The sequence below is a fragment of the Euprymna scolopes genome, chromosome 5, assembly GCF_053919585.1.
Source record: "Euprymna scolopes isolate OS-2025 chromosome 5, ASM5391958v1, whole genome shotgun sequence".
Lineage (NCBI taxonomy): Eukaryota > Metazoa > Mollusca > Cephalopoda > Sepiida > Sepiolidae > Euprymna > Euprymna scolopes.
The window spans coordinates 18,254,934-18,272,894 of NC_136486.1; the positions used below are offsets into that span (position 1 = coordinate 18,254,934).

Here is a 17,961-nt window from a genome sequence, read left to right on the forward strand (position 1 = left end):
ATGACTTTGCAAAAATGACAACACTAAAAATTCACTCCTCCTTGCAAAAAACGGCCCAGTTGATCAGCACAGAATTAATCTTTTTGGCCAATCTTTAGATATTTGTCATCCGAGAGATCGATGTTTCTAACAATACCAATTTTGTCGCAGTCCAATGTGTCTGTGAAAAGTTTTTGGCAGACATACAAACACTGACACACATATAAGCTAACACACATTTTCCCTTTTATATAAAAGACTAGTGGGGTGCCCAGCATTGTGTGTGTGTGTGTTGGGGGGGGGGGTAGATCAAAGCAAAAAAAAGAAAAAAAACGTTTGCCGGGTGTTTGGTGGTGTAAAAGAAAAAAAAAAGTTTGGATAGGAAGGTAGGCTCGAACCCAAAGCCTTGACGCAAAGGTGGAAAAGAAAGGTAAAAAAACTCTGACATCCAACCTGCTCAGCCATGAGGGGAGAGGAAGTGAAAACTGTCTTAATTTAACGTTTATAAAGTGAAACTGACAGGTGTGAGGATTTAATAAAGTCAAACATTACGCGATTTAAGTTTGGCGCAGCAAGCCAGTTTCTGTGGATTTGTTTTCGCCTGCCAAATGAATAGCAATTGTCCGATATGACGTCCCCCCCCCCAGCATTGATCAAACCTTATTTGCTTTCTGGACGTCTCGGCACATAGGGCCAAGAATACAAATTTGTTTTTTTATGCTGACAAGCCAAAGACACACATGTGGGCCAATAAGTATGGTGAAAATCGTGCATAAAAGTTGCCCAAATTAAAGATACATGCCGAGTCGTTTTGTAAATCTTGGATATGATCATCTTAGTAGCATATAAAAAGTTATAAGCATGAGCGAATAACCCGAGAACCACCCCGAAAAAAGCCTTTGCCGGACAGACACAAAAAAAATGCAAAAACACACAAACACACATTTTGCCTGTTATATATATATAGATTGGTCACTAAGCTACCAAATTATAAAAAATGGAAAAAAAATCAATATTTAAAGATTTGGAAGGGAGGTTCAGTTTCACATGTTTAGAAACGATTCAGCCCCTTTCCGCCATCCTGCCATTATTATTTTTTTTTTTCTTTTGCGACTTTCCAATTGGAGAAAAGTTCGGTTTATCACCTCCTCACACTCTGTCATTAATTTTTTTTTTTTTATTTACGACTTTTTTAAAGGTGCCTTTAACAACCCGTACTATTTTTTAAATAGTATTGTCAAGATTATTTCAAGTTTTACAATATCTTTTTTTTATTAAATTATTAGGTGAAAGTACAGAATATTTACAAAATACAGGTTTCTAAATAATAACGTTATTATTTTAGCATGGGTCGTTTTATTGTGGGGGGTGGGGGTTGGTAACAACGAATTTGAATCTTGCACAGATTTATCATTTGGATGATATTCCCTGTTTCTTGGGAAGAGTGTGTGTATGGGGGGGGTAACCATTTTCATATAAAAATTTAACAAGGTACGATTTACCCAAAAATATTTTGTTTGTCTAATTGTTTAATCTCTATAATCTCTCAAAAAGTCGATAATAATCTGAAGTAATAGTTGAAAAAAGACGAAAAGGAAAAAAACATTGTAAGGGTAGTACCAATTGTTCAGGTGCACCTTAAACTGTTAAAAAAAAAAAAAACGAAAATGAGAGAAAATTTGTATTTTTTTTTTATTATTCAATTAAAAAATCGCAATTGGATTGGAATTTTTGTTTCTTTTAAATAAAAATTTAACCCTCCATTAATCAAAACCACTGATAAAAAGTAGAATAAGAATAGTATTAGTATTCTTTGTGTTTTTATTATTTCTATTTTTTTTAAATATTATCAGTAACAATTATTCTTATTATTTTTCTTACTATTATTACTATCAGCAGTATCATTATTTGTATTATATTTTTATTAGTATTACTATTATCATTAACGTTATTACTTTTTTATTCTTACTATTAATAATGTTATTACTATAAGTAATAATTAGTAGTCATATTAAAATTTATTATTATTGATCTTCATATTATTAACATTTTCATGTATTATTCATCAATTCTAGCTTTGGCATTGAAATTTCAGCATTCAATCTGATTTCCCAGGCAACACCAGGACATTGATAGGCTAGTATTTAATAATACAGGGTGATCCAAAAAAAAAAAAAAAAACAGGACATTCAATTGTTTTTCTGAGCATTTTACAGTCACGGGAGAAAAAAAGGCCAAAGACCCTTGTGTTTTGGTGCATTGAATATAATAAACTAGTTATGACCAAAGTTTCATTTCATTCGAACAAAACACTAAGAAACGGGGGCCTAATTAGAGTTGTATAACAAATGTCAACCAAGCAGGGTGAAGGTAATCTAATATATATAAATAGGGAAAGAAGATTTCTTACGATGACGTCTGAGTTCGACCTTTTAAACTTTTGGCCACTCACTTTGCAGCCCTGCTTTATAGTACTATTAACATTATTTTTAAAAAATACCGTTAATGTGAATTTGAAAAAACTCAGCATTCAATAAAATTTATAAAAGGGTCAACATTTTCTAAAAAGAATCAAATGAAAGATGATTAATGTATTTCCTGATTTGCTTAATCGTTTATGGTTCAATGAATATTTTTTGCTGTTTTTTTTATATGCTGACAGATTAACTCAACACATGGCTTCTGTTGATGTTGCATTCAAGTTGGCTTTGATTCAAGCTGGTCGTTTGTGGCCTTGAACTCGGATGCTATGTTCTAAGGTTTCTGTGCTTCAATCAGATAAATCAAGTCTGTGAGGATTTAAAATTCTGCTTTACAGCATAAAGAACCCAGCAGCATGTATAGTAGCTTTCATGGAGGAAACAAAGAAATCTTGTGTATAAAGGAGATAAGAGAATGTAAAAAAAACAAAAAAATGTTGATAACAAATGAACTGGCCATCTTTTTCTTGCTATTTACTAGCGAGGCTACCCGGCGTTGCCCAGAGAAAAAGTGTAACATATCTATTAAAACTTCTATCTCTATTTATCTTTCTCTCTCTCTCTAACCCTCTCTTTGTCTTCCACCCAATCCATTCCTATCTAGCTGGTCACACACACTCACAACTCCCTTTTATATAAGAGATTTTTCTAGGAATGATTCAGTATTTCCAAATTACTACATAATAACACTGTAAAAACGACCCTCCCTGATAAAACTTGGCCTAGTTGACCCTCAAAGAAGGAATTTTTTTTAAATTTAGATATTATTCAGCTACAGCAACGCTGATCAAGAATATACCAACTTTGTGGGTGCTTGTCGTTTTTTCCTTTTAGTTGGACATACATACATACAGACATTTGCCCTTTAAATAATAGATTAGTGTAGGTGCCCAGCATTGCCTTGGTGTTTAGAGGTGTGTTGAGCAAAAAAAAAGTGTTAGTAAGCAGGCAGGCTCTAACCCATGACACGCAAAGGCGAAAGAGAAAGAAAACCTGACATCTTACCTCTACACCGTGATGGACAGGAAGTGAAAAGCGTTCAAATTTAGTGATGTCAATCAAAAAGTTGACTTGCAGAAATGGATAGTTAAGTGAATGAGTTCACGCAGGTGCAGAAATGAACGTTTAGCTTTCGGGCGTTTTATTTATTTGTTTCCCCATGATGTTGGGAAAAAACAGCCCTCCCCCCCCAAAAAAAAAGGAGGAACTCGAATGAATAGCAATTGTCTGATATGAAGGGTTTTCCCCCACATTGATCAAAACTGATTGCCTTCAAGATGTCCCAGCTACTAGGGCCAGGCAGTGCATTTGCTTCGATTAGTTTCATTTTATACGAGAAAGACAAACAAATACTGGAAACCAGGGATTTTTTTAAAAGTCAATCAAAATAAAGATAGAGATGACAAATTTAAGATATTATAATCTAGGAAGTATAAGGAAATTTCTCCAAGATAATAATGTTGTTGAGAATCGAGGCAAAAAAATGCCTTTCTTGGACATACAAAACGCATGCGCCTATTTTGCCTTTTATATGATAGAATAGCAGGAGTACCTGGCGTTGCCTTGGTGTTTGAAGGTGTAAAAGAAAAAAAAAAGTGTTAGCAGGCAGGCAGGCTCGAACCAGTGATGCAGAAGTGGAAAAGAAAGTGAAAGAAAACGTGACATCTTATCGCTACGCTAGGAAGCCATAGGAAGTGAAAAGCATTCAAATTTAGCGCTTTCGATTAATTTCACTTTTATACGAAAAACACAAACACACGAGAGGATGGAATAGCATGAATTTTATAAAAGTCGATCAAAATAAATCTAGAGATGATGTCCCTTCGCAAATCGTAGATATTATAATCTAGGGAGTATATAAAAAGTTCTAAACCATAGTAACCCCCCCCCCGAAAAAAGGCCTTTGTTGGGCATACGAAAATGCGTCTGCCACTTTTGCCTCTTATATATATATATATATATATATATATATATATATATATATATATATATAAAGATTATATTATATTATAGCTTTTTTTGTTTCACTTTATACCTTAAGGTGATTTTGTTAAATTCCAGTAGTACACGGATGCTGGAGTTTTGTTTTTGATTTTTGTTTACTGTAACAAGAAAATATTTTGTCAAATCAAGGGGAGGTCATTATCTAAAATCAGAAACTTTCATTATGTTTTTTTTATCTATAATACAACTTAGAAACCTCTTATGTATGCTTTTATTTGCATTTTAATTATATTTCTAGTATGATTAAGTCTTTAGTAATTTATAAACAATATTGTATATGTATGTGTTCATGTATAAATATGTTTATTCAATTATATTTCACCTTTCATTTATACCAATTCTTTAATTTATGAAGTGAAATGTAGCTGCAGGACATATACAAATAAATGACAAGTCTATATTCCAAATTTCAAGATGTTGACCATTTTACCGTTTATTTCTATTATTTATGTACTTAAAGAAATAAACAAACTGTTTGTGTGTTCGTATGTTCGCTAAAAACATTTGTCATCAACACTGGTATCGTTAGAAAGAGCAAAGTCTCAGATAAAAAATATGTAAAAATTGACCAAATATGACTCAACTGGGCAGGTTTTTTGAGAGGGGGAGGGGCATTTTTCCTGGATTTCCGATGTCGATATTACAACAGAGAAATAGGGAAGACAAACACCTATCTTTGTTGGTACTAGTTAACCAAGTTACACTCCTATGTGTAGCAATTACAGCATTCATCATTGCCTTCTATCATGCCCACAAAGATGGAGTTAGTTTCTGTGAGAATATCTCGGAAAATATTGCTCATATCCTGCTTGCATATTTATTATTATAGTAGATTCCCTATCGATTATTATATTGTATCCAATATATAGGAGTGAATTCAAAAGTTATGACTTGGGTGCCATCAGCTAGAATCAAAACCAAAACTTATAGCTCTTCAGTCTCATCCGTTAGACTAATCTAAATTTGTATGCATACAAAAACTAGAAAAAAATGTTATTTAACCTATAAATGTATATTTGCGCATACGTAGAATAGCACTTTAAGTTCCAATTTGTTTAAATTTTAACCTCTAAGCAGCTATTTTTATTGGCTAACGACTAAATCGAATTTGTTCCACAGGTCCAAATCCCTATATATCAAGGTTCAAGTCTATAGATCAAAAATTAATAAGAGTTTGGTAGAGTTCATTCCTAAGACAATGTTACTGATATATATATATATATATATATATATATCAGTGCTTTACATTGCGAGTGAAACAGTCGCATATGCGAGTGATTTTTCAAAGTGGCGACTAGAAATAATAAAACGCTTATTTTTTGACGATTGTATGTCTTTCACTGACAATCTTCCAAAGCTGAGTGTAAAATATATTTTCAACTTTTTTTTTTTATAAGACGAACAAAGTAAAATTATTTAAACAATAAAAGTTTAATAGAACAATATACTTTTTTTTAACGAAGGCTTGTTTAAAAAAATATCTGAAGAAATGAGAATGTTTATACCTTGAAGTATCAACAAAAAATTGTTGTATATTTAGAATTACACTTATTAAAAAAAAAAAACACAGAAAAATCTTTGAAGTACATACTCATCACAGAACGAAGATGTCATATTCTAAAAATCATGTGGGTTTGGCTAGTAACTTTTCTATTTGGTTAGTAAACGAAAATATTTAGTCGTCAAAGGTCAACTAAAGATAAATTTGTCCATAGAGCCCTGTGTGTGTGTGTATATATATATATATACTAGCTAGCAAAAGTACCCATCGTTGACTGGGTTCAAAAACAGCCTACAGAAAATGGACTCTGATTTATGAAAGTATGATAGGTTATGAAAAGGAAGGGTTGTAAAGAGATAGCTTCGAATTTGGGGGTATCAAAACCAAAGCAAAATATGATGAAAGTAAAAATAAAATACATAAACCCCATAATTTGTTTTACCATACCTGTTCACACTGAAACACTTTTATCACAATATTCTGTGGATCTATATTAAAAAACCTTGTTAAACTTTGTGACATATTTCCATTCTATGGAAGTCAGGCGAGAACGAACACCCCATAATTTTATTATACCATTTCTTCAAACTGAAACATAATTATCAAAGTATACTTATGCAGATAGATGTGAAAAGTCTTTATTAAAGTTTGTGCCTATTTCCATTCTATGGAGGCCAGGCACAAACGCAGACCCCACAATTTTATTATACCATCCCTATTTAAATTAAAACATACTTATCAAAGTATTATGTACATCTATATCAAAAACACTTGTAAACGTTTTTTTTTTAATTTTTGAATTTTTTATTTCCATACTTTGTGGACCAGGCGCGTATGCAGACCCCACAATTTTAATGAACCACCGTTCTGCCAGATCAAACATACCCATTCCTGTGTCTCGATACATCTTCTATCATTATATGTGATCAGTTTTCTATAATAGTCAACCATATAGGAGCCTATTCGTGACCAGACACACACAGACGTTCAGCTTTATATTATAGATATATATACTTGCGGTTCAGCCCAACTTTGTTTGTACTGTGTTCATAACTTGCATTACGTGTCAATACACTTTATGTAAGATTTCAAATGTTTAGATCAAAATTTGTCAGAATAATTTTGTAGAGACTGCAGAAGTTAATTTTTTTTAACTTTGACCCCAATTCTGACCCCTTAACATTTATTATTTTGGTCTCAAATCAAAATACAAAGTTTTACCCATGTCCAAGTTACCTACATCTAAAATTTCAAGTCTTTAGACTCAAAATTGGTGGAGGAATATGGTAGAATCTACAAAGGTCAACTCTTAACTTTGACCTTTTGGCAGCCTAATTTTTACCCCAAAACTGATTAAAATGCTTGCCGCATGTCTGAATACCCATTATGTATAAATTTCAAATGTTTACACCCAAAATTGGCTGAGTAGTTTGCTAGACACTGTAAATGTCAAATTTTTTTAACTTTGACCCGTTGGCAGTTCAAATTTTCGACTCAAACCAATTAAAACGCTTGTCCTATCTCTGAATACACGAATAGGCTCCTATATGGTTGACTATTATAGAAAACTGATCACATATAATGATAGAAGATGTATCGAGACACAGGAATGGGTATGTTTGATCTGGCAGAACGGTGGTTCATTAAAATTGTGGGGTCTGCATACGCGCCTGGTCCACAAAGTATGGAAATAAAAAATTCAAATGTTTGTACTGTGTTCATAACTTGCATTATATAAAATTTCAAATGTTTAGACCAGAAATTGGCTGAGTAATTTGGTAGAGACCGCAGAGGTCAAACTTTTTTTAACTTTGACCCCAATTTTGATCCCTTAACATTTATTTTCTGGGGCTCAAATCAAATTAAAAAGTTTGATCCATGTCCAAGTAACCTACATTTAAAATTTCAAGTGTTTAGCCCCAAAATTGGCGGAGAAGTTTGGTAGAGTTTTTCTAAATCTCAATACTCCTTATGTCAAATCTCGAGTCTAGACCGAAAATTATTTGGTAGGGAAATGTACACACACACACACACATACATTTTCACTTATATATATAACAAATGCATGAACACTCTCTTTTTGCCTATTCATCATAGTTATTGATCACACTGACAGTCATTCAGTGTGTTCTTTGGTGACTATTAACTGGCCATTGTTATGGGTGGAGTAGATTTTATTGGACAAGTCCATTTTTTTTTAAATGTTTTTTTTTCATTTTCATTATCTATTTATTCATTCTAATTATGTCCTATCATTCATTTTTATTTCTATTTTTCTTTTTTTTCTTTTCAACGAAGTTCCCTATAATGGGTAGAGAAAAGATGGTTAAATATGGTGTGTAATTATATACGTATAAATGGAAGGTGGATCTAAGAAGTTACATATCATACAAGGAGAAAGGTGTATAGATGGTAGGTCATTCTCGGGGAATACATTGTAAAAAAAAACAAAAAAAACTTGCGAAGATATGTCTAAGATATTTCAACATGTTCCCACGTGACTTCAATCGGTATTCATTCACTACATATGTAAATCTACTTTGTGCTTAGTATTTCGACGGGGAGAGGGGATGAGGCATCCATGGAAGACATTGAAGAATCTCTATATCAATATGATAGCGCGTGTGTTATTTTGTGTGTTACACTTACATCTTTTTTCTTCCGAGTGACTGTTGTTTAATTGTTATGACCTTCCATTTCTTGTAATAAAAAATTTTAACAAATATTCTTCATAAGTTTTGGTTTCGGTTTCGAGTCAAGCTGATGTACCCAACTCATATGGATATATTTTTTGAAATCACAACATTATAATACATAAGAATCGATAGAACATTACCTCTATAATAATATATACGAAATCTGCAAGAATTAAAATATCATATTTAAGCGTATTTTACGACCGAGCTAGGCTGGGCGTACCTGCTAACTTAGGGAAATACATTTGTAGTTTTAACAAGAGCTACAATAATATCAGGGCGTCTCCATTTACACTGAACATCCACAGAATGCCAGCATCAGTATATTACACATGAAACAGTCCGCTGTGGAATTTCCACAGCAGACTACTAGTATAAGCTTCTTTGTCCACTGGAGTTTAGATTATTACTAGCAACTTTTTGTATTTGTAATGGTATTACATGCAGAGTAAAACGGGGGTATCTTCAGGTAGCACAATTTTAGAATCACAGCCACTTTGTGATTGTTTTTATGTAAATCCATTGTGTATAACATTTTTATTTTGACCAGAAAGAATGCAATTTAATAAGTATAAATAAATAAGTATAAAAATAAGTATAAATAAATAAGTATAAAAATGAGTATAATGATATATAGTGGAAAAATGCATTGGTCAAAAAATTGTATTCTTCTTAGCCATTTAAAAAACAAAAGTTGATGGTTTAATATAGTTAAATTTGTGTTCATTTTTGCATTAAATACTAATCCTATTAATTCCTAACTGCATTGAATGGATACCTCGTTGCTCCTTATAACAAAGGTTCATACAAAATGTCAGACAAATCGGCGCTGTAGTTTCTGAGAAAAAGCTGAATGGATAGACTAAGAGAAATATGATAAAGATATTTTGTTGCTGTTTTTAGTAATGAATGAAAACTGACACTTTTATGCCCCCCCCCACTTCCAACAAACCATCGAAATATATGCAACCTATAACTAAAACATTGAATAATTGCTGATTATAAAAATATCATTGCTAGATCATCCGTTGAAAATTAATACTTGGACATATACAGACTGCTTTGAGATATATATATATATATATAAATATATGCATAATTTGTTAAACTAATTAGACGTTTTTAGTCTATTAATTCTACATTGGATCCTTTCCATTTTTTGTATTGTAGTCTTTACTTCAGGTGGGGACTTCCTGATGTAATAACCATAACTTTGATTTGTCTAAGTACTTTCAAATGCTGCCCAAATACACACACACACACACACACACACACACACACACACACACACACACACACACACACACACACATATAAGAATTGATTATATAATGTTATAAATTGAATTTAAAAAGAAAACTCTTAATGCTTTAATGCTGCAATATTTTAAGTTATAAATTTATTATAATTGTTACTAGAATATCTTGTCCTTTTCTTTTCCAGTTTTCATAAAGTAAAGTAAAGGACTAGTTTTTACTAGTTCTTTACTTTTCCATGTTTAAGCTTAACCATATTACTTTTCATGTTCGCATTTTTCTATTGTAATCCATGATTTTCCCAGGCTTCCAGTAAATTCACTTGTTTAATTTCAGTTTTATTTTTTTTTGCCCCCCATAAACATAACATACACATATGTAATAGCAATGTACGGCACTCGTCTGCTTTCAATAAAATCCCCCTAATTATCTCCCTTTCATTCTCTGTTTCACTTGTTACTTCTCTTTTTGTGAAAGCGGTGAATTGGTTGCAACAGTAGTTGCTGAAGCGACATAGTTTCTATAGAAACCATTCATAAAAAACGTCGCTCACCTCCTTACGTTTTTTTTTTAATGATTTTGAATACCAGTAAATTCATCATAACTTTTGTTTTACTGAACGAAAATTGAAAAAAAAAATTTCACAATATACACAGGTGGCAAAAAAGAAAGTCTGCACTTGTAATTTTTTCAAAAACTGCAAATTTAAGCTAAATTTAATGTAACTGTTTAAACAATCTATCCCTTATTTGATTGTCCTTTTATTCTTCTATAATTTACCTGTTCATATTTGGCTTTTAATTGAAATATTCTAGTGTTCATGTCAATTTTAAAAAAATAACTTCAAATTGAGGAGGCAAAAAGAAAGTCATTTAAATGTAACTTTAGGACATTAATGTAACACAAATACAACAGAAACACAATAAACTAGTTAATATTTAGTAGTATAGCCTTTCTGCAATTTGACAGCTTGCAATTATATGGGAATTCCTTGAAGGAGTCTGCAGCATTACTCCGGTGAAAGGGCATCCCACTTTTCTTTAATTTCTATCCAAAGTTCTTTCAAATTTGATATCTTATCATTGCGTAGCTGTTGCTTGATGTAATGCTATATGTTTTTGATAGGATTGAGATCTGGAGATTGTGCAGGCCAATCCAAACACGGAATACCATGCTCTTTCAGGAACCTCTTCACATTGCCAGCTGTGTGACTGGGAACATTATCCTGCATGAAGATGGAATTATCATCCAAATTCCGACCGAAGTAGGGTAGAAAATGCTCAGTCAACCTATTAATGTACTTGGTCGAATTAATTTGACCTTGCAAGCGAACTATAGGCCCTGGACCATTAATTCTTCGTCTTTTCTCTGATGGACGTATTGCTTACCATCACTGCCTAGCCTATTAAACTTGCTTTCATCGCTAAAAAGCACTTTTGACCAATTTGAAGAGTCATGTTCATTGCATTTGACGAAGTCCAGATGGCGCGTTCTGTTCTTTACAGAAATCATTGGCTTGCGTCTTGCAATATATCTTCGCAAATGAAATTTCTTTAATCTGTTCTTGACAGTAAAGAGAGCACTTTTTAGGAAGATTGCACCGTTGTTGGATTTGGGGAGCCATTTCAGATCTGTTTCTTAGGCTGCTGATCTTGATAGCATTGTCTTCCCTGTTAGAAGTAACTCTAGTACGACCAGATTTAGGGGCATCATAAACATTGCCAGTGTTTTGGTGCTTTTGCACAGTCTGTCGTACCGTTTTATCATCACATTTCAATCTGCAGCCAATTTCACAATTGGATAAACCAGAAAGGTGGAGAGTAATGAGCTCCTAATGATCACTAAGAGAAAGTCGTGGCATATGGACTAAACGTTACGTTGTATAACCTGGAACAACAACAATTACGATTAGAGATGTTTTGTTGCCTGTTGGTGGATATTTTAAACTGATTTAGGGCCGATAATTTAAGCTGGTTTTAAGCGAATTTGTTGCTGTGGATTTTCTTTTTGCCTCCTCAATTTGAAGTTATTTTTTAAATTGACGTGAACACTAGAATATTTCAATTGAAAGTCAAATATGAACAGGTAAAATTATAGAGGAATAACAGGCCAATCAAATGAGGTATAGTTTGTTTAAACAGTTACATTAAATTTAGCTTTAATTTGCAGTTTTTAAAACATTACAAGTGCGGACTTTCTTTTTGCCGACACTAGCTGAGGTGATCTATGAACTGTAATAATTGTTTGAAATTTGGTCAAAAAATGAATGAACGGTGAAGCTTTAAAGCAGTTCTAAACGACTAAAACTGCCATATCATTCAAACACGGTATATTAATATATATATATATTAAGATGTCCACATATGCTTCTAGAATAGTAATTTCAAGGTTATAAAAGTTTGTTGATAAAAACGATGTTTTTTTTATGTTTAATATTTTTTTATTCATAACTAGCATGGCTACCCGGCGTTGCCTGGGTGGAGAAAGCTGTTAGTTAAGGATATTGAGCAACTCCCAGCTATAAAAAAAATTAATTTTTCTTTCAATCAAAATAGCAGCGAGTGCCCATGCGAATGCAAAAAAAAAAAAAAAAAAAAAAAAAAATTAGCTGGTGTGCAGGCTCGAACCTGTAATGAGAAAGAAAAAAAAGAGGTGAAAAAAAGCTAATGAACTAGCTGTCACAATCACTTATGATGTCACAACGGGTTTAAATAACATTTTTTTAAACATAGATTCCTAGGCGTGAATGACTTGCAAAAATCTTGATGCAAAAATGACCCCTCCTTGCATGAAACAGCCCATTTCGCCCAGATTTTTGAGGGGACAATTTTTACATATTTTTCGCCGAAGAGATCTTTCTAACGATATTAATTTTGTCACAGTCCGATGCGTCTGTCAAGATTTTGGAAAACATACAACCATACACAAACTAACACGCATTTTCCTTTCTATGTATTAGACTAGCAGAGGTACCTGGCGTTCCCCGGGTGTGTAGAGTAAGGAACCCTGGGGGGGGTGGGAAGAGAGGTGTTAAAAAAAGTGTTAGTAAGTAGGCAGGCTCGAACCTGTAACGTGAAGAAAAAAAAAAATGTTTAAAAAAAAAAACAAAAAAAAAAACTGACGTCTTCACCGATGTCTCCATCGCCCGACCGGAATTTTGGAATGTTGAAATTAAGTGTAGTTAATCGAAAAGAAGATAACTTGCTAAAATGTCGGTGAAAAAAAGCGACTCCTCCTTGTACAAAACTGCTCAGTTGAGGGTGAAGGAATGGATGTATTTGGCCAATTTTTCAACATTTGTCATTCGAAGGAAAGAGCTTTAAAACGATACCAATTTCATCAAGATCCGTCGCTTCTGTCGAAAGTTTTTGTGAGACATACAAACATACACACACACATTTTACCTTTTATATATTAGACTGACAGGGAAGCATCGGCGTTGCCCGGGTGTTAGTAGGTGTGTGAAAAAAAATGTTCGTAGGCATGCAGGCTTGAACGCGTGACACGAAGGTGGAAAAGTGAAAGAAAACCTGACATCTTACCACTAGGCCATGACGCAACAGGAAGTAAAAAGCGTTCAAATTTAGCGATGTCAATCAAAAAGTTGGTTGACTTGCAGAAATGGATAGTTAAGTGACTGAGTTCACGCAGGCGCAGAAATGAACATCTGGCTTTCTGACGTTTATATTATTTGTTGCTCCACGATGTTGGGGACCGTTTTGTTTCAAAACTGTCACAAAGGAATGGAGTCTAATTGCAGAACTGCATAATACGAACTGTTAAACGTGACAGCTGATGTTGGAATTTTGTCCCACATTTTTGTCTCTCGACTTCTTTTTTTAAATATTTGCTTCTTCTTTCACATAAATCAGTGTTGACATACTGACTGACATTTTACAAAATTCTCCCAGGAATGTCACCATTGTTGTCTCGTCTAAGTGATTGTGTTCCATTTTCTACACTAATGATTATTTCCTCATTCCTCTTTTCGTCAGCAACAAACTCACCTTTAAGTGTAAAAGACGAATTGTCAGCTGTTGCTAGTCGTCATATTTAAAGATGTTGCAAGATATTAAGTTCATATCTGTGTCGAATGTTATCACGTAAAACAGGTCGTCAGTCACTTAGGATGTTGGCAACCTTCACATGGTTCATCTCAATATCTCATGTTGAAGCTATAATTTTTTTAAAGTAATGTTTTAAGCTCTATTTATAGAAATAGTACAAGTAACTCAGTGAGTAGAATGTTAGACCAAGGTTTCCATTTCAATTTCCGGTCATAGGATTTGCTTTATTCGTTAGGAATTTATTATTTAATAGTCATGCAATATTCTCTGTTTCTAAAAGTAGTTAAGAGCTCTAGTATTTTGAAATCTGACAAATTTTGTAACATATTTTTGCGTTTTTTAAAAATTGTGACTAGTAGACAAATGCACAATCTCTGTCTCTCCATATATATATATATATATATATATATATGTGTGTGTGTGTGCGTATACACACACACACGATGAGAATAATGGAAATAGTATTCTGACAAAATAGAGAAATAAAAAGGAACAAATTTTTCCTCCAGAGGAAGTCTCGAAATGAAGATGAAACGTTGATGAACACATAACTCGTTTTGTTCCCTTTTTATTTCTCTTCACACACACACACACACACACACACACATATAGTTAGTTTATTAGAAAATGGTATTGGTAACCAATTCAGAAAACTAAATCTTGATTCCAAATGAGGAGGACATCCCTTCAAAGGCACTTGGAAATTCTATCCAAATGGATATCTGCTAAATAACTAGGCAGCCTCAGTCTTATGGCTTTGTTTTTCAACCAGTCCAGAAGGAAAATCCATTAGTGGGTCCCTCAAAATATTCTTAAAAATCATTTCTCTTTTCTTCTTTTTCTTTTTTTCTTTTTTCTCTTTTCTTTTTTCTCTTTTCTTTTTTCTCTTTTCTTTTTTCTCTTTTTTCTCTTTTCTTTTCTTTTTTCTTTTCTTTTTTCTTTTCTTTTTTCTTTTCTTTTTTCTTTTCTCTTCTTTTCTTTTCTCTTTTTTCTTTTTTTCCTCTTTTTTCTCTTTTTTCTCTTTTTTTTCTCTTTTCTTTTTTTTCTCTTTTCTCTTTTTTTTCTTTTTTCCATTTTTTCTTTTTTTTTCTTTTTTCCATTTTTTCTTTTTCCATTTTTTCTTTTTCCTTTATTTTTCTTTATCCTTTATTTTTCTTTTTTCCATTTTTTCCTTTTTTTTTTTCCTTTTTCTTTCTCCTTTTTTTATTTTTTAAAAATAATTCTCAAAGTCACCTTGGAAAAAAAATCTCTACAGTACATAGATGTACACATTTTTAACTGTCTTTTAACATGTCATATTGAAGCCGAGATGACCAAGAAATAAAAAATTTTAAATATATGATTCAATATGAATATATGCACACACACACGCAGCAAAAAAATATATAAAGAGGGAATTAAATCGATCATTAAATGAAAAAGGAAGAGATGCGATTGCTACAATAAACAAATGCAATGGCATTAAAACTTCGTTAATATATAGATGATCCCGAAGTGATTATCAAAAAAAAATTATTTGGCCTTGGAAGCTGAATTTTGGCCGTTTTACAGAATAACAGGTGCTGCTGATATTTATGAACCTTGTCTGGAATTCTGTCTATTTCTTTGTAACACATGTTTTCATCGTCAAGTAGTGATCGGTTGATAAAGTTGCTATCAAAACTACAAAAATATCTGTAAAAATATCTTGATGCTTATCTAGAAAATCAGATATATTGATGCATTCTTTAGATCTGGTTTCTGTAGTTACCAAGGAGATTTAGGATAGCGAGGGTTAAGGACTTTTAGGGGTACTTGAGTATTCAATTTCTTGAAACATCTGTGTGTGTGTGTGTGTGTGTGTGTGTACATGTATAAATACACGCACACATAAATTTACTATCAGACCATGTCTTTGTGCTGGTGAATCTGTGTCCCATTTGAAGATTTTTAATAAATTGCACTAACATATCTGTAATTTGATTGATCCCACACTTTCTTCACTGCACCCTCTTTCACAGACGTGATGTTACTAGTCTTGGTCTTTTATTATGAATACTATTTTTTATTTTTATCAGAATTGTCTGATCTATTCTCTGCTTCCTTTGTTCCAGCTCGTTTGATTCATTGGTCTAGTTGTCTCCATCAATAAACTGTTATAACACCTGATTATAATACAGCTTCTTATTCCAGTATCTTCTTTCAAAGAACTGCAAGGTTGTGCAACTCTCTTCCTATTCACTGTTTTCCTCTTAGCTTCAGCTTTGATCTTTTTAAGACTAAGGTTAATAGGCACCTTCCGTCTTTGCTTTAATCATCTTTTGTTCTTGATAGCTCTTTACATCAATTGGCTTCACGCCTTGTTTTGAGCGATTTCCATATGTATATCTTCAATTATATAAAAGGCAAAATGTGTGTGTATTTGTATGTCTCCCAAAAACTTTTCTCAGGGGCATCGGATTGGGTCAAAACCGGTACCGTCTGAAAGAGTGAGGTCTCGGTCGAATAATATGTGAAAATTAGAAAAAACAGTCAATTATTTTGTATAGGTATGATCATTTAAAAGAAGGGAGGGTCGAAAAAAATTGTTCCTTTTTAACCGACTTCGGCAACCGCGTATGCATATCTAGCATTCTTTATTGCATTGGTTTAAATAGAAAAAAACACATTATTGTGATGACGTTGTTGTGAAGCGGTGGATATAAGGGCCGCATCGTAAGCTCTGGGTTTCACATTCGTGCTCATCTATAAATATAAAAGCGAAAATGTATGTATGTTTGTATGTGTGTTCGCTTTTTCTGTATGTCTACAAAAGGCTTTTTTCAGAGAAGCAGTCGGTCGGTTCACAACTTTTTAAAACTTTTTATATCACATATAAATCGTAATATCTCACAGTTAACAACGAAGCTCGCCTGTCTATTTAATTTGCTCAATTTCGGGAAGATAAATATTCAACATTTATCGCTCACCGCATGTGAGTTAGTCTTTTTCCTATAACATCTTGGGGAAAATAAAAATAAAAAAAAAAAGCGTTCCCGCAGTAAATGAAAGACTATCCCACAGTCAAACTTGACCTCATTAACTCATTAAAACGGGCACCTGCCAAATCCAAGTAATTAAATAAATTCAAACGTGTTTCCGTTAGCATCTCACGGTGAGGCAATCGTTAACGTCGCACTTGTTTTTTTCACACTTTAATTTACAACTTTGCCTCAACGGTTCGGGTTCGATCCTCATACTTACCTACCAAAACATTTTTAACCCCCACCCCCATCCCCAGAGTTTCCACACACACCTCCAAACACCCGGGCAATGCCGGTTACCCCTCGCTAGTGTAACAGATTTAAAAAAAAAATTTTGTTGTTGAAAGTTTTAACATATAAACAGGGTTGTTCAGTATCCTTATTACACCACCCTTCCACACCCGGACAATGCTGTGTATCCCTGCTAGTCTATATATATATATATAAAAGCGAAAATGTGTGTATGTATGTTTGTATGTGTGTTTGTGTGTCTGCTAAAAGCTTTCGACAGACTGAACAAAAATTCACAAACTCAGTATCATATTGAAGCTCCATCCTTCGCTCGAAAAATTGGCCAAAAACGTTAATTTTTTTCACCCCGTAATTGACAATTTTCTACAGGGGTGTGGGTCAACAAAAACCGTCCTCTCATGACGACGACCGGTTCTACACATGCGTTAGATGACGTCATGGCCTGATTTAGTTTAAATAGTTGAAGAACTGACTAAATTTCATGTACATCGTGTTAGCTCAGTTGGTTAGCGTGTTAGTTCATTATCTAAAGGTTTTGGGTTCGAATCGTGGTGTGAGATGTCTTTTTTTCTTTTTCTTTTTTTTTTTTCGATTTTTTAAATTTAAATATTGAACCAGTGTTATTTAATCCATTTTTCACGTAACGTTCGTTTTCCTGTTTATTTTTTTTTTTACTTCGCTTATTCTTAGGCTTTCATTAACACCCCCAACCGACCACACACAC

At 33.1% G+C, this 17,961-nt stretch overlaps 1 protein-coding gene across 1 annotated transcript in view; it reads left to right on the forward strand.

Annotated features, from left to right (window-relative positions):
* LOC145276713 (DET1 homolog) overlaps nt 1-17,961 on the forward strand; it is a 361,408-nt gene that overhangs the window by 341,974 nt on the left and 1,473 nt on the right. The window lies entirely within an intron of this gene.